This window comes from Papio anubis, chromosome 20 (genome assembly GCF_008728515.1).
Source record: "Papio anubis isolate 15944 chromosome 20, Panubis1.0, whole genome shotgun sequence".
Lineage (NCBI taxonomy): Eukaryota > Metazoa > Chordata > Mammalia > Primates > Cercopithecidae > Papio > Papio anubis.
Genome location: NC_044995.1, coordinates 27,438,377 through 27,463,605, shown reverse-complemented (window position 1 = coordinate 27,463,605; position 25,229 = coordinate 27,438,377). Strand labels below are relative to the sequence as shown.

Below are 25,229 nucleotides of genomic sequence, written 5' to 3'. Positions count from 1 at the left end.
CTGGCCTCCGTTTCAAGGCATATTAACCTCTTCAAGTTTCCATCGGAATTTCACAAAGCCACCCTCCTGGGGCCAGGCAGGGAGGCCCGCGAGCTTCCGCCCCACGCCTGGTGGATGCAGTTTCCAGCTTCGTGCTTTGTTTGTCATTCTGAACAGCTCTGCTCCCATCAGCTGGGGCTCTGTGAATCAGAGACGCTGCAAAGAGCAGCACTCCCAGGAGCTCAGATAAAATGTGACTGAGGGCAACTCCTCCCAGCCACAGACAGCTGCTCTGTAGGGAGGCTCAGCAGCGCCTAGCAAAGTGCCTGCTGTGCACTGAAAGATCCTCAATGGGCCCTGATTTTCCCTTTGTCCTTTCAGCAGTCACACATTCAACACATTGTTGAGGAGCAGCTAAGTGCCTTGGCACAGATTAAGGAACAAGAAAGAAAATGCTGCTGTGCTTATGGTACTAATATTCTAGTGGGGATGCAGGCAATGCACAAGAAATACACATGAATAAATACAAAAATAGACAGGTGCTCTGATAACACAGAATGGTGGTAGGTAAGCTTCAAATGGTGCAGTCAGGGAAGGACCCTGGGGAGGGAATTCTATGGTGAACTCCAAAAGAGAGGAAAAGGTGGGCCTGGAAAGATCTGGGCTGGAAGAGAGCCCCACCCTCTCAAGAATGTCAAGGGCAAAGGCCCTGGGGTGGGAACGGCTTCTGGGCATTTGAGGAGGATGGAAAGGAAGCTGGGTGGCTGGTCTGTGGAGCGAGGGGCTGGTGAGTCAGGCCAGGCGGCGCACAAGGGGAATTGTAAGGATTTGGGACTCAGTTCTGAGTGCAGTTAAGAAATATTTGAGCTGCTGAGTGATAAGCCTTGGCGTCATCCACGCAGTGTTAAGTCTGCAGGTGTGCAGATCTCAAGTGTGGTGGGGGCTTTCCTCCACCTAGATTTCAGAGGATGCCCTGGAAAGCCTGGGTCCCAGGCAGAAACCTGCTGGAGCTCCTCACAGAAAGCCCCTTCTAGGGCAATTCCAAACAGAAAGGTGGGGTCAGAGCTGCCACAGAGTCCCCACTAGGGTAATGCCTAGTGAAGCCATGGGAGGGGGGCCACTTCAGGGACCCCAAGACTGTAGAGCAGCCAGTTTGCAGCATCTCCTGGGAAAGATTCCAGCCCATGGGCGCAGAAGCATGGAGTCCAGCAAAGCCATGATAGGGTGTGGAGTGCTGCCCCAGGCCTTGGGGGCCCAAAACTCCCAATGTGCATGGGATGCTGGACTGGGAGTGAAAAGAGGTGATTGTCCAGCTTCGAGATTTACTGTCTGCCCTGCTGGGTTTTGGACTTGCTTGGGCTTGTCACTCCCTTCTTCTTGCCTTTTGGGGTGGGAATGCCTGCCCTATTCCCGTCCCAGCATTGTATCTTGGAAGCAGATGCCTTGTTTGATTTCACAGGCTCAGGATGAATTGCACCTTGAGTCTTGCGCACATCAGATTCAGATGGGACTCTGGACTTAGGACTTTCAAGTTGATGATGGAACAAGTTAGGACTTTTAGGCCGGCTGCCATGGCTCATACCTATAACCCCAGCACTTTGGGAAGCCAAGGTGGGAGGATCACTTCAGCCTAGGGGTTCAGCATCAACTTGGGCAGCAGAGTGAGACCCTGTCTCTATCAAAAAAAAAAAAATAGTGGAGTGTAGTGACATGTTTCTGTAATCCCAGCTGCTTAGGAGGCCAAGGGAGGAGGATCACTTGAGACCAGGTGTTTGAGGTTACAATGAGCTATGATTGTGACACTGCACTCCAGCCTGGGCAACAGAGTGAGACCACTTTTTGCTTGTTTGCTTGCTTTTGTTTGTTTTGTTTTGTTTTGTTTTGGCTTTGGAAGGACTGGGATGGAATGAATCTATTTTGTATGTGAGAAGGACATGAGCTGTTGGGGGTGGGGGCAGAAGGCTGTGGTTTGAATGCCCCCTCCGAATCTCAGGCGCACACATAATCCTCACTGTAACCGTGCTGAGAGGCAGGACCTCTGAGCAGCAGTTAGGACTAGATGAGGTTATCAGGGTAGAGCCCCCGTGAGGGGTCTGGGGCTTTAGAAGACGAGGAAGAGAAGTCTAAGCCGGCACACTCAGCGCCCTCACTGTGTGAAGGCCTGTGCCACCTCAGGACTCCGCAGAGAGGCCCCACCAGCACGAAGATCCTCCCCAGAGGCCGCCCCTCCGCCTTGGACTTCCCAGCTTCCAGAAATATAAGAAACACATCTCTTTTCTTTGTTGAAATAAAGAAATATTTGTGGTGCTGAGTGCCACGAGCAGGTCCCCTGGTTCTTCTGGGGAGGACACACAGAAGGAGAGAAGGTGAGAGTGTGGCAGAAGATGATGGGGAGAAGAATGCAGGGGCTGGGGGTGCATTACGCAAGAGGGGGTGCAGTCTAGATAGAGAAGTGTGGTGTCAAGGCTAAGTTTGAAATCTGAATACAGTTTGCACATTAAAACAAAAAAGACAGGGCTGTCTAGGCTGCTGGAAATTGGGAGGGAGAAGCAGAAAAAAAAAAACCAAGGAGTACATTTCACCGTTAGTTCAAGTGAATGTTAGATGGTGTGCCATTCTCTGAGATGTGATAAGAAGAGAGGTAAAGGTTTGGGGGTTGGGGCGTCCTGGCACTGAGGGAGGGACTACAGAAGCTGTGTTTCAGACATGGCATTCTGAGGTGCCTCTAAAACATCTGAGTAGAGATGTCAAGGAGACGGTCGTGTATGCAAGGCTGGAGCTCACTGCCAAGGTTTTGGTTAGAGGCATAAATGTGAAAAGCATTTGCATATATTGAAGGCAAGATGGTAAAACTCCTTAAGAATAAGAAAGTAGTCACTAGTGTCAAAAATTTGCAGAGGGAATGAAATATAAGGCCATTTTTATTTTTGTCCATAGATTTGGCCAAAGTAAAGGTGATTGGTGATATTGATGAAGCAGTTTTCATGGAGCTGTAGGGTAAAGTTCACGTTGTGGACACGGAGAGCCCTTTATCAGCATGGCGGCCAGCTAAATAAATAAAAATTATGTCTAAGGCCTATTCCAAAACAAACTCCCAATAATGCTGGATAAAATGCATAAAACAAACCAAGTTTTCAAATGCATAAATTAGCACACAACAATAAGACAAATAATCAGAAAATAAAACCAGGACAGAAACTAAAACTAAAGTTATAACCATGACCTGCCAGTCTCCCCAGCCAGGGAGCTTGGGTTTTCATGGCTTCAGGGAGATGAAGCCATGGGCCTGAGAGAGCTGCGCAGTTGGAGTGAAGATTTTCCCCTCCCCACCCTACAGAAAGCCAGGAGCTCTGGAGGGCTGCCTCCCCCATTCAAGAATGGCTAGAAACACTGAGGCCACTACACAGAGAGAGAATAGAGAAGCCTATCCTCCTTGACTTAGGCTCCAGGACATGGTTCCTTTTTAAAGTGGTATCCACTATATGGTTAAGGAAAATGGCCACTGGCCCCCAGCCACAACACCATGTAATATACATGGCTTCTTTCTTGGTTCCTCCCTTCTCTGTCAGATCTCCCCTGGCAACACAGAATTATTATCTCTGAATCACATGAGACCTTTCCACTCTCCAAAGCTACGGAGAAAGCTACCTCAAATGTCAATGTCCGCATATCCAGTGTCAGAGTCCAGGCTCACCCCTCCTTCAAGGTGTCCAGCTGTACAAACAGGCTTTTGCGCCAATACTCTCATCCCAAACCAGGGCATTGTGAATATAATTTTTGAAAAAGCAAGCCAAGCCCAAACAAACTCTATGTTTATACCTTCCTCCTTTTTTGGTTAACCTCTACTAACGGACCCAATAGTGTTACTTCTGCGTGAGAATCTGAGTTTATAATGAAATAGTTATGCTATGCTCACAGTCTTTCTAGGCTTTATAGTTCTAAATTATGAATCCCTGAGGAGCTCGGCTGGGAGATAATCTATATAACAGACAGCACACTCCATCAGAATTTCTCCTATAAAACAACCAAGAACACAGTGTTCTTACTGAGTGATTTTGCTATGCCTGGCTCCCTCTCTCCTATAGTGGGGACTCTAGCACAAAGATTCTTGGAACCTTGAAAAATGTCGACACACGGAGCCTGGCTACCAGTTTATCTGTTGTACCGTGGTTGCAGCTGTGCACAGTGCTTAGGCTCAGGCCCCGTTCATACTAAGAATTCCTTTATTCCATCATATAGGGTATCAAGAGCGCATTTAAGTTTATTTTATTCGTTTACAATTTGTATTCTACTTATTTATTTACTTTGAGATGGAGTCTCGTTCTCTTGTCCAGGTTGGAGTGCAGTGGCATGATCTCGGCTCACTGCAGCCTCTGCCTGTTGGACTCAAGCAATTATCCTGCCTCAGCCTTTCGAATAGCTGGGATTACAGGCGTTTGCCACCATGCCAGGTTAATTTTTGTATTTTTAATAGAGACAGAGTTTCATCATACTGGGCAGGCTGGTCTCGAACACCTGACCTCATGATCTGCCTGCCTTGGCCTCCCAAAGTGCAGGGATAACAAGTGTGAGCCACCATGCTCGACCTGTATTCTACTTATTTTTTAAAAGATGAGATTAAGTAGAAATTACATAAATGTATTAAATATGTTTTTAATCTCTCAAAGTAATGACATATGCTATGTATACTATATATATATATATGTCATTGGTATAAGAGATTAACTATATTTAAAAGCAGAATACAGTTGAGATATTGAAATCATTTCTGTAATTGTACACTAAATATAACACAGAACTTCCTGATAGCCAAAGCAAAATCAGAAACAAGTTCAGTTGCCTGGCTCTTTTTTTATCTTATCAAAGGAAGCATACCTGTTGTTTAAAAGAAAGACTTGATAATAATTATGAAAAAATTAACATCACCAGAGAAAATAAAGCAATTTTTAAAGGTAGTACATGTTAAAGATAAAGGCATTTTTATGTATATAAAATGTGTAATTTTTGTGTATGTTGCTTATGCCTGGAACTGCAGTGACAATCTTCCAGTTGTGTTGATGAATTGTTCCAGTCACATTTTGTAGCTTCAGGTTTCCAGTGGGAGAATGCGAATATTCATTTATTTATGACTTCCTTGGAACACTGCTAAAATAAAAATTATCTGTTGAAAAGAGAGTAAACAGCAAAGAGAAAAAGGAAATCACAAATAAAATTATCATCCAATTTTAGAAGACAATAGTTTTAAGGGACAAGTTCATGAATGAAATGGACAGAGAAAGTCGCATTTTAGAAAAGCGACTGGACTGTAGAGGAGATGAAAGCCAGTCTGTCCTCCAGCCCCCCAGACAAGACTGGGCTCAGGGTCCTTCAGGAGTGGCTGGAATCAAGAGAATTCTTAGAAGTCTGCAACAGTACACCAGCAGGTCACCATCCCTACCCATTGGTCCCCAGAGGGGGACACTCAGTAGGACAGCTTGCTTCTAGCAAAGTCCAACATGGCTTTTCTCTAAAAACATTGAAAAGATACATGGTGGATGCAAAGGCATTTGGGGTGGACAATGGCAGCCCAGAGTGACACCCTCCTCAGTCTGGCAAGGAGAGGGATGGACAGTGGCCTGACACTAGACTCTAACGTTCTCCCCAACCCTACACAGAGCTCCTAGTCAGACACTGTGTAAGTGCGGGGCCGCCCAGGCGTCACCAACTGTAGGAGGAGAATTGGCAAGCAGGAAGGGAAGGATCAAAATGCACAAATAGAAAACATGACCCCAGAGAAAATAGTCAATTAAGGGAATAGGAAAGAACTTAAAAGAAAAGAGAACATGATTCCTAATATACTCAACAAGATTCAAAACATGTATTAACTATGAAACAAAGAGAATAACTGAAATTGGTAAATCAAATACAGATGATGAGAAGGAATGAAAAATATGGGAAGTAAAGTTGGAAGAATCTTCTGGAATAAAGATCAAAAAGTAAAAAATAAATAAATAGGGAGAGAAAACTGTGCAGAATATCCCATATCTAATAAAAACCCCAGAAGAAAAGAGACAATGGATGGGAGAAAATGATCAAATAAACATCAGAAAAGACTTTTCTAGAGCTGAAACACTTGATTTTCAGATTGAAGGCAGGAGGATCACTTAGCCTGGGAGCTGGAAGTTGCAGTGAGCTATGATTGTGCCACTGCACTCCAGGCTGGGCAGCAGAGCAAGACTCTGTCTCTAAAAAAAAGTTAAAAAGGGTCTACCGAGGTCCCATGTCTGGACACATTCTCATGAAAGATAAGGAGACTAGCTTAAAAGCTTTCTGAGAGACAAAAATAAATTCACCTATGAAGAGTGGGAATGAAAAAGCAGTATTTCTCATGAGTAACCTTAGATGTTAGAAAAGTTAAAAAGAGGCTGGGCATGGTGGGTTATGCCTGTAATCCCAACACCTTGTGAAGCCAAGGAGTTTGAGACAAGACTGGGCAACATAGGAAGACTCAATCTCTACAAAAATTAAAAAATTAGCAGTGTGTGGTGGTGCATACCTGTGGTCCCAGCTACTCAGGAAGCTGAGACAGGAGGATCTCCTGAGCCCAGGAGTTCAAGGCTGTTAGAAAAAAAAAAAAAATAGAGTGGGATAGAGATTTTTTATTGTTATTGTTCATTTTTCTGTAAGTTTTTAATTTCCTGTTAAAATACATCTGTGACTTTAAGTACAAATATGAAACAAACCAAAGGAAGCATAATTTTAAGCAATTAATAAAGAGGAAGAAGGAAGCCCATTTGAACTTGGTGTTGGGAACAGCCAACTGTGGTCCAGGAGTGAGGTAGCTGGACCCAGGGAGAGTGAGATGCAGCCTTACTCTCCATAGCACAACACTTCTTTAAACCATTGCGTGATCCCCTTGTCTTTTCACTTACTGCCTACATCTTACCCCTCACTTCCAGGGGACTCCTCCTGTCTGTTCGTCACAGTAACTTCAGCAGCTGAAGCACCACCTGGCACTTTTCAATGCATAAATGAGTGCTCATATAGCCTTAATATTACAAACATTGTTTATTAGGTTTCAATTATAGAAACACAGTTGGGCAAAGAATGGGAGACTTAACTGAGGTGGAAAGATGTATTAAGGCTGGGCACAGTGGCTCACGCCTATAATCCTAGCACTTTGAGAGGCCGAGGAGGGCAGATTGCCTGAGCTCAGGAGTTCTAGGCCAGCCTGGGCAACACAGTGAAAACTCACCTCTACTAAAATACAAAAAATTCTCCAGGCGTGGCAGCGTGCACCTGTAGTCCCAGCTACTCGAGAGGTTAAGGCAGGAGAATTGCTTGAACCCCAGAGGCAGAGGTTGTAGGGAGCCGAGATGGCACCACTGCACTCCAGCCTAGGTGACAGTGTGAGACTCTGTCTCCAAAAAAAAAAGTATTTAAGTATGAGTAACCTTCAGATGTAAAAGTAGAAACATGGCTGATGGAGGGTGGATCCTGGATGGGGAGGCTGAAGTAGATGGAAAAGATAGAGAAAGGGTTAAAGGTGTCAAGATTCTCATCCAGAAAGTGGACAGCAGAGAGTTCCTGGAGCAAGCAATAATGCTAAATTATATTTAAAGTTAAATTAATTCAAGCTGCTGGCCATTATGAATAATACTGCTATGGACATTTACTTACATGTATTTTTGTAGACATGTGTTTGAATTTTCTTGGGTAAATTCCTATAGATGGAAATGTCTAGAAAAGGCAAATGTATGGAGACAGCAGAGTGGTGTTTGGCTACTGCTCAGATGGGAGCGATGTTGGTTTTAAATGGGTAGGAGAACATTTCTAGGATGATGGGAATGTTCTGAAACTAGATTGTGGTGACGGTTGCACAGCTCTACAAATTACCAATACCATTCAATTGCACACTTACAACTTTTGGCATACAAATTATATCTCAATATTATATTTTAAAAATATAATAAGTAAAACTTCTAGAAGAAAATTATAGAATAACCTTATGACTTGGGAATAGGCAGACCACTTCACACATACACATGCATACACACACACAACACAAGTGCCAATGAACACACAAAAAAACACTTAACATCATTAGTCATCAGGGAACTGCAAATTAAAACTATAATGAGACACAACTACCAGAACAGTGAAATATCAGCAAAGATATTGAGGAACTAGAATTCTGAAGCATTATTAGTGGGAACATAAAGTGGTACATTCACTTTGGAAAATTGTTCTGGTGGTTTCTTATAAAGCTAAATACACACAACATTTCTGCTTCTAGGTGCATATCTGCAAGAAATAAAAACATATGTCTGCAAATAACATACTTGTACAAGTATGTTTATAGCAGCTTTATTTATGATGAGCAAAAACTCATGGAAACAGGCCATCAATAAACAACCAGAGAGACAACTGACATAGGCAGTGGCATGAACCATCTCAAAAAACATTATGCTGAGTGAAAAAGAAACGCTGTTTATAAAACATTATTTATTATACGGATTCTTTCCGTATCAGTTATAGAACAAGGAAAACTAATCTACCATGGAACAAATCTGAACAGTCATTGTCTCTGTGCTGCGGACAGTGCAGGGACGTGGAGAAAACCCTGGGACAGTGGTAATGTTTAGTACCTATTTGGCTACAGAGGAGTATGCATATGTCAAAACTCATTTGAGAGTACACTTAAGATCCATGTATTGAATTTTATATACATTTCATTTCAAAAAGATAAAGAAAGAAAAGGATTGGGCTGAGAGTCGTATCGACTATAAATGGGTATCAGAAATTTTTGTTTTGTTTTGTTTTGAGACAGAGTCTCGCTCTGTCACCAGGCTGGAGTGCAGTGGCGCGATCTTGGCTCACTGCAGTCTTCATTTCCCAGGTTCAAGCAATTTCCCTGCCTCAGCGTGGGGTGGTGGAATATTCTAAGACTGGATTGTGGTGATGACTGCATGGCTGACCCTGAACTCTGGATCAGTATTGCAAGCTGAAGTGTTGACAGGTGGAGTGCACTGATGTCTCCAACTTACTTTGAAACACATCAAAAAATAAGATGGACTGATGACAGTTAGAGGCACAGACAAATGAACAGATATGTGATAAAGCAAGTAGAGTAAGATGTTGATGAAATAATCTATATGGTATGAATATGGGTGTTCTCTGTGAAATTCTATGAACTTTGTGTGTGTTTGAAAAGAGTCATAATAAAATGTTGGGAACAATGTAATCAATGGAAGAGTTAAAAATAATACAACTATTAAACATGAAGAAGAGAAACAGAGGAAGAGGTACTGGTGAGCTAAGTCCTTATTTCTTATTTTAGAGAGTCAATAGATATTGTCCAAATTTAATACATCTTTTAAATTATTTTTATTTTTTTCTTTTTTCTTAGAGTCAGGGTCTCACTGTCACCCAGACTGGAGTACAGTGGTGTCATCAGAGTTCACTGCAGCCTCAAACAATCCCAGGCTCAAACAATCCTCCTGCCTCAGCCTCTTGAGTCATTAGAACTACAGGTGTGTATCATCTTGCCTAGTCAATGTTAAAAAATATTTTCTTTCCTTTGGGAAATTTTGAGATAGGGACTTCCTATATTGCCTAGTCTGGTCTTGAACTCCTAGCTTCAAGCGGTCCTCCAGCCCCAGCCTCCCAAAGTGCTGGGATTATAAGTGTAAGCCACTGTGCCTGGCCTCAATTTAATAAATCAATACAGATATACATTCATATTATTTCACACAATGGAGGTAAAAAACAAATGAAATAAGACAGAAACTACCTGAAGAAATTATCTCTGAGACATGAGATGGAGGAAGCACATTAAACTTGGCTTTCATAATAACCTATTCCTTTACCTTTTGAATTTTTTTTTACCATTCAATGTATTACTTTGATTAAAAAAAAAAAAAAAGAACACAGAAAATGTCTCTAAGCCTACAGACACATTCATCAGCTAAAGGACTGCTGAGGACCTTAGCCCAAAGCTCTCTGCCCACTCTCTGGGTCTGAGTGATTGATGATGTCGGGAAGTGTCACTGCTGGAAGGAATTCAGGATCAGAACCACTTTCATCTTGTGTCAGGAGTCTGTACTCCATGGCTGTCTGGTGTCTACCAGGTGAAGTGGACAGCTAAATGTATTCAGATTATTCCAGAATGGGTCATTCTTAGAGTGGGGAAAACAAGTGCCCACAGACAGTTGAAGCACATGCTCAGTTTTTACTGATTCCCAAAATTATTCCCTTCCTTTCAAAATACAATAGGTTGATCCCTCTATAGTTTATAAGTGTGATGATTGGGCTTCATACTCATGTGTGAGATGTGCCTCCCTCAAACTGTCTCATAGCACCAATATGTGACCCATCCCATGTGAAGTAGAATAAGACAGGTTGCACAACACAGCAATTTGAAAGTTAGTCATCATCTCAATGTAAGCAGATGGGAGAAACTAAGGTGCCTTGCACTTGACCCTACTAGCAGATTTAATCTCATTGCAATGGAAGAAGCTGGCTTTCATCTGAATTGTCTGCTTCTATACTTGGTGGTACTCTGTGCTGAGAAACCTGTTTCTTGCCAAGGACTCTGTGGCTCTAAGAGCCGGAGATTCTTTGATTTCAAATTTTCCTAAACAGCTTCTGGTTGAGGTTGGCTGCTTTCCATAGCATCTAGGAACTACATTGCCTTGGACAATCACCATTTATCCATCCAGCCACTTATCTAACAAATACTAACGGAATACGGAACATGGCGCTCATTCTAGGAGCTCAAAAAACTGCTGTGGACAAGGATGGACAAGATCCCTGCCCTTGCAAAGCTGACTTTCAGTTATTTAAAGCCACTGAAGATACATGTTTGAATGTCATGAGTAATTTATCAGAGTTGCCTAGGTTAAAAACTGATTGAGGTGGAGAAGATAAAGTGGCAAGAGAAGAACTCTTTGAGGAGGTGACATTTTAGCTGGGACAGAAGGTTGAGAATTCAGTTATAAGAAAAGTATGAAAGAGTATATTCCAGGTGACAGGGACCATAAGAACAAAGCCATAGGGTCAGAAGGAGCTTGATGTGTTTGGAAACAAAATAAAGGCCACTGTAGCTGAATTTTAGTCACATGAGATAAGATAGAGGAGGAGATTTGGGACAAGTCTTTTAGGGCCCAATAGGCCCTGATAAGGAATTTGGATTTTACCCTCATTTTAATGAGAAGTCATCAGAGGATATTAAGCAGGAAAGGGACTTAACAGAATGTGTATTTTAAAAAGATGATTCTGGATGCACTGTGGAGAACGACAGACAGGAGGATATGGATGAAAACTGAGGACTGTTTTAGACTTTCAGGGCAAGGCAACAATGGCCTGAATGCCCGTGATGGTGATAGAGATAGAGAGATGTGGAATAATTTGAGATGCCATGACACTGTTTTCCAATTATTTTTGCCAAATCTGCCATTACTGCACCTTTGGGATGGAAGTTTCTCAGTGTGGTGCTTTCTTCAGTGAATCCTGTCTAGTATTCCCCGGGACCACTCTGGAAGGAGGTATTAGTCTGCCATGCTTTTGGGAACCAGATAGCTTGCTTGGGGCTACAGCTTAGCTGGAGGATACTTCCTCATTACCTATGAACTGTCTTCATTACTTAGAAACTGTCTCATCAGACAAACCACCTGGAGCCTTTCCCCAGCTCTAATCAGACCCTGCCCCCGCTCCATCTCCTGGTTCTACTTTTGCTACTTGACCACACTCTTGGGGAGTCCGCAGGTTTCTGTGCATGCCCTGCGAACAAGCTCCCACTGGTAATGACTGCAGCCGGTGTTGTTGTTTCAAAAAGTTCCAGGAAGAATGTCAGCCCTGTAAAAACAAAAATGGGTTTGACCCAGAGATGCCTGAGTTGGAGAGGAACTTTGGAGAACTCCCCTTGTTAGTGTACTAAAATCCTTGCCCAGGGAGGAGCTCATTCACCATTTTCCGTGCATGTGAGGTATGTGGAACATGATCAGTGACGGGCTTTACTCCAGCTCCACATTCGATGACTCAGCTCACCAGCCCAATAAAAGCCAGGCTTTCACCTTTGCTTTGGGAGGCGCTGCTTGGGAACTATCCCCGATGTCCTCCTTACTTGCTGCAAGGCATCAAATCCCCTTGTTAAACCCGCCTTGGTTGTGGTACTGGACGTCACCCGCCAAGCCATTGAACCCACCTGTCATGTGAGTAACAAAATGAGAAAGAGAACCTTAAGCATTGGGTCTGATTGACTGATCATCTGAAGACATGGTATGGAGACATTTATTCAACCCATAATTGTAAGTGTATACCCTGGGCCAGGAGCTGTCCAAGGTGTGTGAGCCCCAAAGGTCCTTCACACCCACATGACCTCAGAAAGACACCGTGCCCGCCTCATGGACAGAGCACAGCACAGGCACAGATGGGTGCTCAGTGGAAGTTGTGAGTAAATAAATGACAGCTTAGCACATGCGTTGGTCTAGAAGAGGCAGTGAAGTTAAATGATGGATAGAAAGCGCTGTTCTCAGAGCCCTCACAAACGCTCTTCTCACAGCTGTGCCTCCAATCAGTCACTGTAGGCTCCTTCTGCCCACAGAAATGAAGCCTGGTTTCTTCACCTGGGAACACACCACCAGTGGAAGTCCCTTGGCATCACTGGCATCAATCACCTTGCCCGGTGTAGCTCCCTGGTCTGTCCAAATCCTACTCACTTTTTAAGATACAGCTGCAGGAAGCCTTGTTCCCTGCACCAAGTTCCACTGAGTTGCCTCCTGCCTGTGCACTTCCACTGCGTGTGCTCCTGCCTGTGCCTCCTGCCTTGTGTTCCTGCTGACACCCCCTATAACTCTCCCTGCCGCCTGCATTACTGTGGTCCCAGTACTCACCTGCCTTTCATCCAGGATTTCAAGCACTTGAAAGCTGGCCTCTTGCAGCCCTGGCCAAGACCCTCCCACCCAAGACACAGAGGACGCTCTCACCAGGTCCCCGCTGGGTTTGATTTCTTTATTTTACTCTTAGAAACAGCTTCTTAATGTGTTAGACCTAAACAGCCAAGACACTAGGGGAGGTCATGGTCTCTTAGCAAAAAGGCTTCCTTGTGCCACAACTCTCTTAGGCATAGAAAACTGTCTCATCAAACTCAGTGGCAAATCTTCCTGCAACTACTGGTTGTCAGCCTATTAATTCATCAGCAACTCGCAATGGCCTGTAGGGTACTTGCTGGCTCTGTCTTGTTGCCACTCATGCTCAGAGACCACTACAGCCACCAACATGCCGGTTGTGGGCAAGACAGGACCGGAGACCAGAGGTTTCACAGACTCACCATTGCCATCTGTCATTGTGTGGGGTAGGGAGAGTGGAAAGGGAGGGGAAAGAGGGTGTCTGGCTTTTCTTTCCCACTGCAATGCAAACATTTCTGTAATTTCTGCAGAGTTATTAGTTAATGTGATATCGTCACTTTGTGTTACCTTTAAAATGCCCAAATTGGGTCAGTTGATGCAGTCTTTCAAATGCGATTGTGCTGAATATATGGTAGCAGCAAATACTCAGGCTCTAATTTGAAAAGTCATCATTATCATGAATGCCTATTCTTAATCAGGATGAACTGGGCCAAATGGCTCTGCAGAGTTTTCTGGATGTTAAGGGTAAACTCCTGGTCTGCTGGGGAGAGGATTGGGCAAAGGAGAGGGTAACGAAGAGTCCAGCTATGCTTCAGTGATTCACTTCACTGTTACTTGGTTCATTTAGGTTTTATTGGGGAAACACTTATCATCGACAGCCAGAGAAGCTTCTGGAAAAAACATTCAAGTAATTGATGAATTTTCAAAAAGAAAAAAAACAAGAGTATGATGAAGCAAATGACACCAGGATGTGCATCCTTGCTTGCAGGAGGTCTAAGGTTTTAACTCACACACCAGATCTTACTGACTGAAAACAGCAAATACGCCAGGCGCAGTGTCTCATGCCTGTAATCCCAGCACTTTGGGAGGCTGAGGCGGGTGGATCACTTGAGGTCAGGAGTTTGAGACCAGCCTGGCCAATATGGTGAAACCTTGTCTCTACTAATAATAAAAAATTAGCCAAGCATGGTGGCACCTGCCTATAATCCCAGCTACTTGGAGACTGAGGCCTGAGGCAGGAAAATCACCTGAACTCGGGAGACAGAGGTTGCAGTGAGCAGAGATCACACCACTGCACTCCAGCCTGGGCTACAGAGCTAGACTCTGTCTCAAAAAAAAAAAAAAAAAAGAAACCAGCAAGAAAATATTCCATGACTGACTGGTGATGTCTGCCATGGGTGTGGAATGCACAAATGAAGACAAAAAGAAATTCAACTACATCATTAAACAACAAAGAGTCTTAATCCATCAAAAAAGCCTATGAGAAAAAACAAACAAACAAACAAACAAAAAACAGTCTTCACTTACAAATTCTTCTCTAAAACCAAGTATGTTTTATGTTGGAGAACAGCACATGGTTTCTATTGAGGTTGCTCTGATGAGGAGAGAACTCTGAAGCTGCTGGTGGCCATCTTGCCCCCAAGAGGCGAGAAGCTAGCTGAAAATGAAGACAAATCAAGAAAATCAGAGCCAAGACACAGAGAGAGACTAATTTCTAATGATGTCCTTTCCAAACCTGGACCTAGCTATCCTTTTGGTCAAAAAGATCTACCCTTGGTCTTTAGTTACATAAGCTTATTTTTTCTATTTACTTAAACCAATATGAATTGGGTTTATGTTATTTGCTACCCAAAGAATCTTAATAAATTTATTAAAAGAGCTGAGAGGGGAATATCTTGCGGGAAGGTCACTTAATTTCTTTTGACTTTGAGTGGTCTTATCTGTCAATGGAAAATAATGAACTTATCTGTATTTGTTTAATAGGATTGCAGTAGAAACCAGCCAAGATGAAAGATGTCAGAGTTCCTTGAAAAATGTACGTGAAATTTCAAAAATTAAATTCCAGCGGGATATGTGAGTATGTGTATGTGTGAGTGTGATTCGTGTGTATTCTAAGGAAGAGGACTAGGTGATGTGTATTTCAGATAATGAGGTAAATAATCCACTACCTTCTGTTTTTGATTTAGGTTTTGGAAACCCTGGTCCATAGAAACATACTGCTATGTATGTTATTCCTGCCACATCCACCAAAGCCAGGAAATTCTTTTCTTTGTGGAATCCACTTTTCCGATGGAGTTTCCAATATGATTGAACACTTTGATTATATATGTATTTTTTTTTTATGTTGTCTCACTCAGCCTGGTATGCCCAGGCTGGAGTGCAGTGGCGTGATCTCAGCTCACTGCAACCTCCACCTTCCGGGTTCAAGTGATTCTCCCCACTCAGTCTCCAGAGTAGCTGGGATTACAGGTACCTGCCACCATGCCTGGCTAATTTTTGGATTTTTAGTAGAGACAGGCTTTCACTGTGTTGGCCAGGCTGGTCTCAAACTCTTGACCACAGGTGATCCAGCCGCCTCAGCCTCCCAAAGTGCTGGGATTTCAGGCTTGATCTCGTGTACCCAACCAGATTATATATGTATTTTTGATTATGTATTTTCTTACAGCATTCTGAAATTTTGAACTTAGTGATTTATTCATGTTGCCTGCAATACCCCCTATTTAGCACTGCAATGCTCTGGCAACATTATGGACTATCCCCAAAAAATTCATATCAACATGTGACTGCATTGGGAGACAGTGTCTTTAAAGAGGTAAGCTGAAATGACATTACTAGGGTGGACCCTAATCCATTATGAATGGTGTCTTTATAGGAAGAGAAAATTTGGACAGACAGGGAGAAGACCACAAGGAGGAGATGGCCATCTACAATTCCAGAAAAGCAGCCTCAGAAGAAACCAATCTGCCAACATCTTTATCTGCAACTCTCAACCTCCAAAACCATGAGAAAATTAATTTCTGTTGTTTCAACCAACCAGACTGCAGGACTTCGTTATGGCAGCCCCAGAAAATTAATACAGACAGCAAACGGCCAGACATCCCACTTGAAAAAAATGGATCCAGGAACAGAAAAGTAAACGTTGTGGGAATGACGTTTGATGGCAGGGTTTTATTCTGCAGCTGCCTACAGGAATGACAACAGAAAACTGTAAGATGGTGTGTATCAAAATAAGCTCTGCAGGAAACCAGTATGAATGCTGCTTTAAAGAAAAAATTGAGGAGTGTTTTCCTTCCAATTATGTGACCAATTTTAGAATAAGTGTGATGTGGTGCTGAGAAGAATGTATACTCTGTTGATTTGGGGGTGGAAAGTTCTGTAGATGTCTATTAGGTTCACTTGGTCCAGAACTGAGCTCAAGTCCTGAATATTCTTGTTAATTTTCTGTCTCTTTGATCTGTCTAATATTGACAGTGAGGTGTTAAAGTCTCCCACTATTATTATGTGGGAGTCTAAGTCTCTTTGTAGGTCTCTAAGAACTTGCTGTATGAATCTGGGTGCTCCTGTATTGGGTACATATGTATTTAGGATAGTTAACTCTTCTTGTTGCATTGATCCCTTTACCATTATGCAACGGCCTTCTTTGTCTCTTTTGATCTTTGTTGGTTTAAAGTCTGTTTTATCAGAGACTAGGACTGCAACTCCTGCTTTTTTTTTTTTTTTTTTTTTTTGCTTTCCATTTGCTTGGTAAATATTCCTTCATCCCTTTACTTTGAGCCTACGTGTGTCTTTGCACATGAGATGGGTCTCCTGAATACAGCACACAGATGGGTTTTGACTCTTTATCCAATTTGCCAGTCTGTGTCTTTTAATTGGGGCATTTAGCCCATTTACATTTAAGGTTAATATTGTAATGTGTGAATTTGATCCTGCCATTATGATGCTAGCTGGTTGTTTTGCCTGTTAGTTGATGCAGTTTCTTCATAGTGTCAATGTTCTTTACAATTTGGTATGTTTTTGCAGTGACAGGTGCCAGTTGTTCCTTTCTATGTTTAGTGCTTCCCTCAGGAGCCCTTGTAAGGCAGGCCTTGTGGTGACCAAATATCTCAACATTTGCTTGTCTGTGAAGGATTTTATTTCTCCTTCGCTTATGAAGCTTAGTTTGGCTGGGTATGAAACTCTGGGTTGAAAATTGTTTTCTTTAAGAATGTTGAATATTCGCCCCCACTCTCTTCTGGCTTGCAGGGTTTCTGCCAAGAGATCCACTGTTAGTCCGATGAGCTTCCCTTTGTGGGGAAAGATGATTAGGTGTCTTGGGGCTGCTCTTCTCAAGGAGTATCTTTGTGATGTTCTCTATATTTCCTGAATTTGAATGTTGGCCTATCTTGCTAGGTTGGGGAAGTTCTCCTGATTAATGTCCCGAAGAGTGTTTTCCAACTTGGTTCCATTCTGCCCGTCACTTTCAGGTACACCAATCAAATGTAGATTTGGTCTTTTCACATAGTCCCATATTTCTTGAAGGCCTTGTTCGTTTCTTTTCATTCTTTTTTCTCTAATCTTGTCTTCTCACTTTATTTCATTGAGTTGATCTTTGTTCTCTGATATCCTTTCTTCCACTTGATCAATTTGGCTATTGATTCTTGTGTATGTTTCATGAAGTTCTTGTGCTGTGTTTTTCAGCTCCTTCAGGTCATTTATGTTCTCTAAGCTGGTTATTCTAGTTAGCAATTCGTCTAACCTTTTTTTCAAGGTTCCTAGCTTCCTTGCATTGGGTTAGAACATGCTCCTTTAGCTCGGAGGAGTTTGTTATTACCCACCTCCTGAAGCCTACTTCTGTCAATTCATCAAACTCATTCTCCATCCAGTTTTGTTCCCTTGCCAGCGAGGAGTTGTGATCCTTTGGAGCAGAAGAGGCCTTCTGGCTCTTGGAATTTTTAGCCTTTTTGTGCTGGTTTCTCCCCATCTTTGTGGATTTATCGACCTTTGGTCTCTGATGTTGGTGACCTTTGGATGAGGCCATGAATGGACGTCCTTTTTGTTGATGTTGATGCTATTCCTTTGTGTTTGTTAGTTTTCCTTCTAACAGTCAGGCCCCTCTGCTGCAGGTCTGCTGGAGTTTGCTGGAGGTCCGCTCCAGACCTTGTTTGCCTGGGTATCACCAGCGAAGGCTGTAGAACAGCAAAGTTTGGGAAAGTTTGCATACTCTAATGCCCTCCTACCCAGCCTTTAAAAACTGATTTAAGGATTTTAGGAATCGTAGAGAAAAACAAACCAGTAGTCTCTTATTACAAAGAGAGAAAAATGAATAACCCTTGGCCTCAATAAACAGTCTTTAGCCTGCAGCTGAACTGGCTTTCTGTGGAGTACACTTTCTGACATGCATACTTAGTGGTGCCTCCAATGTTCAGAAAGTCAGCTGGAAGCGGAGTTGAGTTTAGATGAGAAGTGAAGCATGTCATGCTTGGGCAGCCAGCAGGACCCCATCAGTCTGCATGAAAATGCTGCTCAGAGCATAATTTGCAATTGCAAATATATGGAACCAACCCAAATGTCCATCAATCAACAAGTGGATAAAGAAAATGTGGTATATATATATACACACACACACACATATACATACACACACACACACATATATGTACATACATATGTACACACACACATACACACACACACACACACACCATGGAGTACTACTCAGCCAAAAAAAGGAATGAAATAATAGCATTTGCAGCAATCTAGATGGAATTGGAGACTATTATTCTAAATGAAGTAACTCAGGAAAGGAAAAGCAAACATTGTATGTTCTCACAAGTGGGAGCTAAGCTATGAGGACACAAAGGCATAAGAATGACACATTGGACTTTGGGGACTCAGGAGAAAGGGTAGAAGGGGTTGAGGGATAAAAGACTACATACTGGGTACAGTGTACACTTGCTTGGGTGATGGGTGAACCTAAATCTCAGAAATCACCATTAAATAACTTATTCACGTAACCACATACCACTTAGTCTCTAAAAACCTGTTGAAATAAAAACTAAATTAAAAAAAGAAAAATAATGTTTTTCAGAATGGAGAGGGCACATTTCAGTAATTAACACACACCTTAACAGCCGCTCATATCTGCCACATAGACAGGAAATTGTAATTTCTGTGTACTGGGGCTTTGCTCATAGCTGTTGTCAGGGTTAACAAAGTACCTGCTTAATTATTGGTAGTTGGGAATACCTGGGGTTGTGCTCATGTGTTCATAGGTCTTACGTTCCTCAGAGCTCAGAAACGGCCATGCTCATGTGAGAAAGGGCACGGTGTGTTGGTAGAGGGGAGCAAAGAGGGAGGCTGGGGGAGCAGGTTGAGGCCAGATGCTGCAAAGACAGGAATCACCCTCAAGAGACCAGACTTGCTCTGGCAGGGAGTTGGGAGATGATGAAGGGCACTGAGGTGTGAGGGTGGCCTTTGGTTTTAATTAAAAAGAAGCCCATGCCAGCATCTAACTAAGATCTTAGCACCAAGGGAAGGAATGGGAAGCAGAGGAACTAGAAAGCAGGTGCATTAGGAGAAAGTTCTGACCCACAGGCTTTGGCCAGGTTTGGGGAATGCGGAGAAATTCAGGGATGAACAGGTTCTTTGTGGTTTGGTGGGACAGAGAGGAGGATGTCTGTCCAGTGCCTGTCACTTGATCAGGGAGTCAAAGGAGAGCAGAGTTTGGACCAAGAGAGGTTCTGCGTTAAACACCAAGTGTTTATGAATCAGAGTAAGAGTTCCCCTTGCTGAATCTGCCTCTTTTATCTTGGCTGTTCCACAACATAGATTCCATTGTACAAATGATCATGTGGACATTGTGTGATGTTCTAAGCCAAAAAGTGACTCTGGCAATTCCAGCCTATGAGTATCTTTTGGCAAAATTCTAGTGTGAGAAGGAGTTCCTGCGTAGCGCTGACTGTCGGACTCAGCTCTGCAGGAAAGGCTGGAACCGCAGAGCCCATGAGGGTACACTGCTCACAGGCAGGGCTCACACGTGCTCTGCCCCCACCTCCCATGCCCAAGCAGGTCACACTGACTTTGAGGCACTTCCCTGGCCCTAACATGTTTTAAAATTTGAATCATGCTTCAAGTGATTCTTTTGAGATTGGCAGTGTTGGAAAGAGTCTAAGGAAGGGAACTTAGTTTCAAAATAGTTTTAATTATAGAGATGACAATCAGTACAGATATGTCAGGAAAACATGTTGGAATGTCCTGAGTGACAATGATGATTCCGTGAGCTCAGTTCACATTTCAGGTACTCTGGCCTCTGACTTCTGGTGTTTTGGAACCTGTGAAACATACGAATCTATGCACACGAAAAATCCAGGCACTAAGAACTCAGCCTTGATTAGCCATAAGTGTGCTCTCTGTAGAAGGGGAAAATAACATTGTAAGGAATATGTTTAACCTATGTAAGAAAATGCATGGTTTTAACATGAAATATAAAAATTGGTGGTGGCACTAATTGTAGTCTTTTTTATCAGTTCATTGAAGTTGGCTCAGCAGGCTCTGTTTCTCCCACTCTTCTCTGGCACCACATTTAACTGTTCTGTGCAGTGTAAGGTCTGCAGAATGAAACAGCACTCCTTTTCAAATAGTGTCTCATGTGAACCTCAGTGATCCAGACCGGCCTCTGAGAAGTTTGAAGAGTTTTCGAGGACAACGATGTCTTGAACAAACCACGAGGAACACTCCAACTTTGTTTTTAGATGAATTTCCACATGTTTTTCTTCTGCAAGGGTTTTGGAGGGGTAGCATGACGGACTTCTTCGTACAGAATATTTTCAGAAGTTATGTTAATGGAGAAATTTCTTTTGGGGCTTAAGTTTCTATTTGCCTTTTGTGACATGGTTTTTGAAAAACAACAAAAAAACCCTCATTATCTTCCTCTCCCACAGTTGTAGCCGTAGAAAGGAGATAAGGCAGGTCCCACGTGGACCGGTGGCTGGGTGTGCTGCCGGGATAGCTAAGGCGCCCCTTTTACAAACAGTCTTTAACATGCAGTCACACCCGCCATCTCCGTGCTGGGTGATAAGAAGGATTGTATTCATTACACCGTTGAATACAGAAACATATTTCCGAAATAATTTTTCTTGTCTAGAATTACACAGAATTCCGCTGAGTGGCACATTCAAAAGAATTTTTATTAGGAGGGTTCCAATGAACTGCTCAGCGGCAGAGGGACTTTATATTTAATTTGATTTCTCAGAACCAGGTATTGTGGAGAAAGGCATCAGATAACCACGGAGTGCTGGTTAAGGAAGGGAAGCCTCACTAAGCAGGGTTCATGCATTCAAGCCCGGCAGCCAACAAGCATTCACTGAGACTGTCATTCCGGAGTGGAGACCAAGGTGCCTCGCGATCCCAGTGAGTTCATGAGGCTTCCTGCCGCTTGTCTGCTTACATTTGGTTACAGAGGTGGCACAGTCTTTGTTACTGAGGCTGGATGACAATCAGCTCTGCCCAGACCTTCACAACTCATGTATGTGGGCACAGGACTTGGGCATAGAGAGAAACCAAGTGAAAATTTTGTAGTAAAAATTTTGCCACTGTGGAGAATTCCCCTTTTCTCATTTTGCTTTGGCATAAACAAAGATCTTAAAAACAGTTTAACAGCACGTTGGGAGGCCGAGGTGGGCAGATTGCTTGAGGTCAGGAGTTCGAGACCAGCCTGGTCAACATGACGAAACCCTGTCTCTACTAAAAATACAAAAGTTAGCTGGGGGTGGTGGCATGTGCCTGTAATCCCAGCTACTCAGGAGGCTGAGGCAGGAGAATCGCTTGAAACCTGGAGATGGGGGCTGCAGTGAGCTGAGATCGTGCCACTGCATTCCAGCCTGGATGACAGAGTGAGACTCCATCTCGAAAACAACAACAAAAAAGTTTAAAATACTAGAAAGTCCTATGAGATTATCGTGAGCACCTTTGCAGAAAAACAATCTAGTGGTAGACTCTGAGGCTGGTCAGCAGTGGGTTAATGGTGTCCCCTAAAACAATATGCCCATGTCCTAATCTCTAGCATCTGTGAGTGTGATCTTATTTGCAAAAAGAAGTTTTTGCAGATGTAACTGAGTTAAGGGTCTTGAGAGAAGCATATCATCTTGGTTTAATTTATGGGCCATAAATCCAAGGATAACAGACACAGAGAGAAGAAATGAGGGTCATTGAAAGTGGAAGCAGAGACTGGAGAGAAACTGCCCTGAGCTAAGGGGCACCTGGAGCCACCAGAATCTGAAAAAGGAAAGAATAGTTCTTTTCTAGAGCCTTGGGAGGGAGCATGGCCCTGCCAACATCCAGCTTCTGGTGTCTAGAGCTTTGATAGATCATACTCTGTTTTTAAAGCCACCAAGTATGTAAGAATTACCCAACAACAATCTCCAAGGGTGCAATGGTTGAGTCTGCAAATCACATTTGAGAGTTAGAGGATGTCAGAGCTGGAAGGGGTCTCAGTCTCCCCTTAAAGAGAAGATATTGGACAAGCTACTCCCTTGGACCTGAATTCAAGACCTGCCCTGACACCCACAGGCTAAGTGCTTTTTCAAGAAGCTGGTGGATCCTTTTTTCAGGTTGCTCTAGCTTGGTCTAGAAAGCTCTCAGGATCTGACCCCAATTGCCTCCTTCCATAACTTCACCTTCCACCCCCATCTTCTGGCCCTCCAGCCACAGGAACTTTTCTGAACATGTTCTGATCCTGCTGTTCATATGCTTTTCTCCACACCAGGCTGAGAGAGGGACAAGGCATCCTTTAAACCCAGATCCCTGTCTACTGGCCGTTCCCTGATCCTCCAGGTGGGGTCGCTCTTCCGCCTGCTCCCTCTGCATTGTACACACTGTGTGGATTCTGACCACACTCTCAGGCTACTCACAAGGCCCAGCAGACCTGCAGGGTCTGTCCCCAACCTTCCTCCTAGAGTGACCTCTCATCACTCCCACTGCAGCCCCTCAGATGCACCAGGACCCCTCCTGCCACAGGGCCTTTGCACATGCTGTGCTTTCCCTAAAGTCCTCTACTCCTCTTTGCAATGGCCTTGGATTATAGTGAAAATGGTCTACATCTTTGTTGGGATTATTTGTTCAATATCTGTGTCTTCACTGGGCAGCAAGCCCTGTGGGGTATAGATTATGACTGATTTTCTCCCAGTGTGGAGCCCAGCATGTAGCAGATCTAACAAGCAAAGACTGTGGGTGACTATATGTTAAATCTATAAAGATGATCCTCCATGACTTTAGGAGCGCCTCAAGGGTAGAGACTTGTTAATTTTATATCTCTGAAATATAAAGATATATAGAGAGGCTTTGTAGAAACCATAAACTTTGATGCACTAAAGTCTCTAGAGGCCAGGCATGGTGGCTCACACTTGTCATCCCAACACTTGGGGAGGCCGAGGTGGGAGGATGGCTTGAGGCCAGGAGTTGGAGACCAGCCTGGGCAACATAATGAGACTCCATCTCTACAATTTTTTTTAAATTATTCGGGCATGGTAGTGTGTGCTTGTAGCCCCAGCTACTCAGAGGTTGAAGTAGGAGGATTGCTTGAACCCAGGAGTTCAAGGCTGCAGTGAGTCATAATTGTGCCCCTGCTTTACAGCCTGGGCAACAGAGCAAGGCTCTGTCTCTTTAAAAACAAAAACAAAACAAAATAAAAAACAAAAAGAAGAAGTCACCATCCGTGAAGAGCTTCTCCTTGCCCTTTAGATATGACACCAACTTCTACTGCGTCTGTAAACCTTCATGTTCCCTCTGCTCCCTTGGTTTCCAACCTCATCTCTTGCACTTCCCCTTCTGCCAGCCCTGCTTGGCAAAGCCTTCAGCCTTTCACACACTGGCCTCTGCCCTGCTTGAGGCCTTGAGCAGGTTCTTCCCTTCCCTTGGAACTCTTCTCCATCCCCTTCCCTGCTTCTTTGTGTCCTGGTTGATTTCCAGCTGTCTTTTCAGGCTTTGAATGTCACTTCCTCAGAGAAAGCTTTGCTGACCTTCCAGTCTAGCTTCCAGTGGCTAGTGACCACCTTCTAGTGTTCCTGCATGGTTTACTGAACTCCTAGCATGCTTTGGCATGTATGTCTTCTGTTGAATGCATGCCTTCCATAAGCTCACAAAGCCAGGCAGAGCTGGATGGTGGCTGTCTGATTTCAAAGATCTCTACTCTTGGCACTTCACTACCCAAAGATCCCTGAAGGAAGGGAAGTGAAAGAAACAGAAAAGCAGAAAGTGTGCATGAAGCCTCTGTGGAAGAGGGCCACTGTATGACTTCCGAAGCCCCTGTGGGCCTCTCCCCACCTGGCAGGAGAAGCACACTGTGTCCCAGAGAGCTCAGGGAGGAGGCAGGACACTAGGCATGGCTTTGGTGTGACCCTGGTTTGTCTCTCAGCCTCCTCCCTGGCCCATCCACAGCCCCTGCTTGCCATGAGCCAAGTAGCTTCCGTATGCGGTAGGAACTCTTATACCCATTTACCAGAGAAGCAAACCAAGGTGAGCAATGGACAGACCTGGAGCTGCCAGCATGATCGTGTAATTGCAAAGCTCCTTCCAATAACCCTGTGTCGTATAAATTAAGGTGATGGTGTGAGCTGTGTCCAGCACCACTGAAAAACAAAATGCCCTAGAGACAGTGCTGTCAAATGGAGCGACAGACAGGTAGACAGACAGGCAGGCAGGAAATCATCCCTTTGCTACCACCCAAGACGTTGCTTCCTCTCAGTCCATTTCCCAAATCCTCCTCTCCCGCACCCTATAATCTTGTCAGGGCTTACCTCCTCCCTACGCTCTGCGCTTTCATTAATTTCTTATCACCTATCCCTCAGCTGTAATCTAGGACATTGTAAGGACAATTAATTAAAGTGAGAAGGTTCTTAAAAAAAGGTATTGACTTGCAATTCAGCCCTTTCTCTCAGCAAAATCAATCTTCAGATTACAGGTCAAGAGGAGACAGCTTTAAAAACGTGTCCAGCCAATCGGTTCTTCAGATGCGTTCATGAAGTCGCACCAGCTGTGTATGAACCTGATTGCATATCCTGCTTTCTGCCTAAGAAAAGCACACCTGACTGAGTACACATGGGAGTGCAGCTTATTTGAAGAATCTGTTGCTATAGAAAGACGGAAGAAAAAGATAAAATATGTATAAAAGGAAAAAGCATCTATTGGTTTATCTATCTATCCATTATATATATACACACTCTTCTGGTTGTCAATCCTGAGCAGGGTGTCTGCTGTCAGAGATGGGCAAGGATGGGCGCCAGCCATTGGGGAGCTGTTCCAGGGAGGGAGCCCGACCACTCTCTTGTCTTAGCCAGCCCAGTCAGCACTGGAAAAAGACCTCATCCAATGCTGAAATAGAAGGTGCTA

At 43.7% G+C, this 25,229-nt stretch overlaps 1 long non-coding RNA gene and 1 other non-coding gene across 2 annotated transcripts; both read left to right on the top strand.

Moving 5' to 3' along the window:
• Nucleotides 1-10,237: 10,237 nt before the first annotated feature.
• LOC116271791 lies at nucleotides 10,238-10,340 on the top strand. The gene has a single exon (XR_004180540.1). It is a non-coding gene; the product is annotated as a small nucleolar RNA U13 (small nucleolar RNA).
• A 4,507-nt stretch (nucleotides 10,341-14,847) lies between these two features.
• Nucleotides 14,848-24,915, top strand: LOC108583256. Its single transcript, XR_004180346.1, has 3 exons — nucleotides 14,848-14,901; nucleotides 15,739-16,081; nucleotides 24,795-24,915. It is a non-coding gene; the product is annotated as an uncharacterized LOC108583256 (long non-coding RNA).
• Nucleotides 24,916-25,229: the final 314 nt, after the last annotated feature.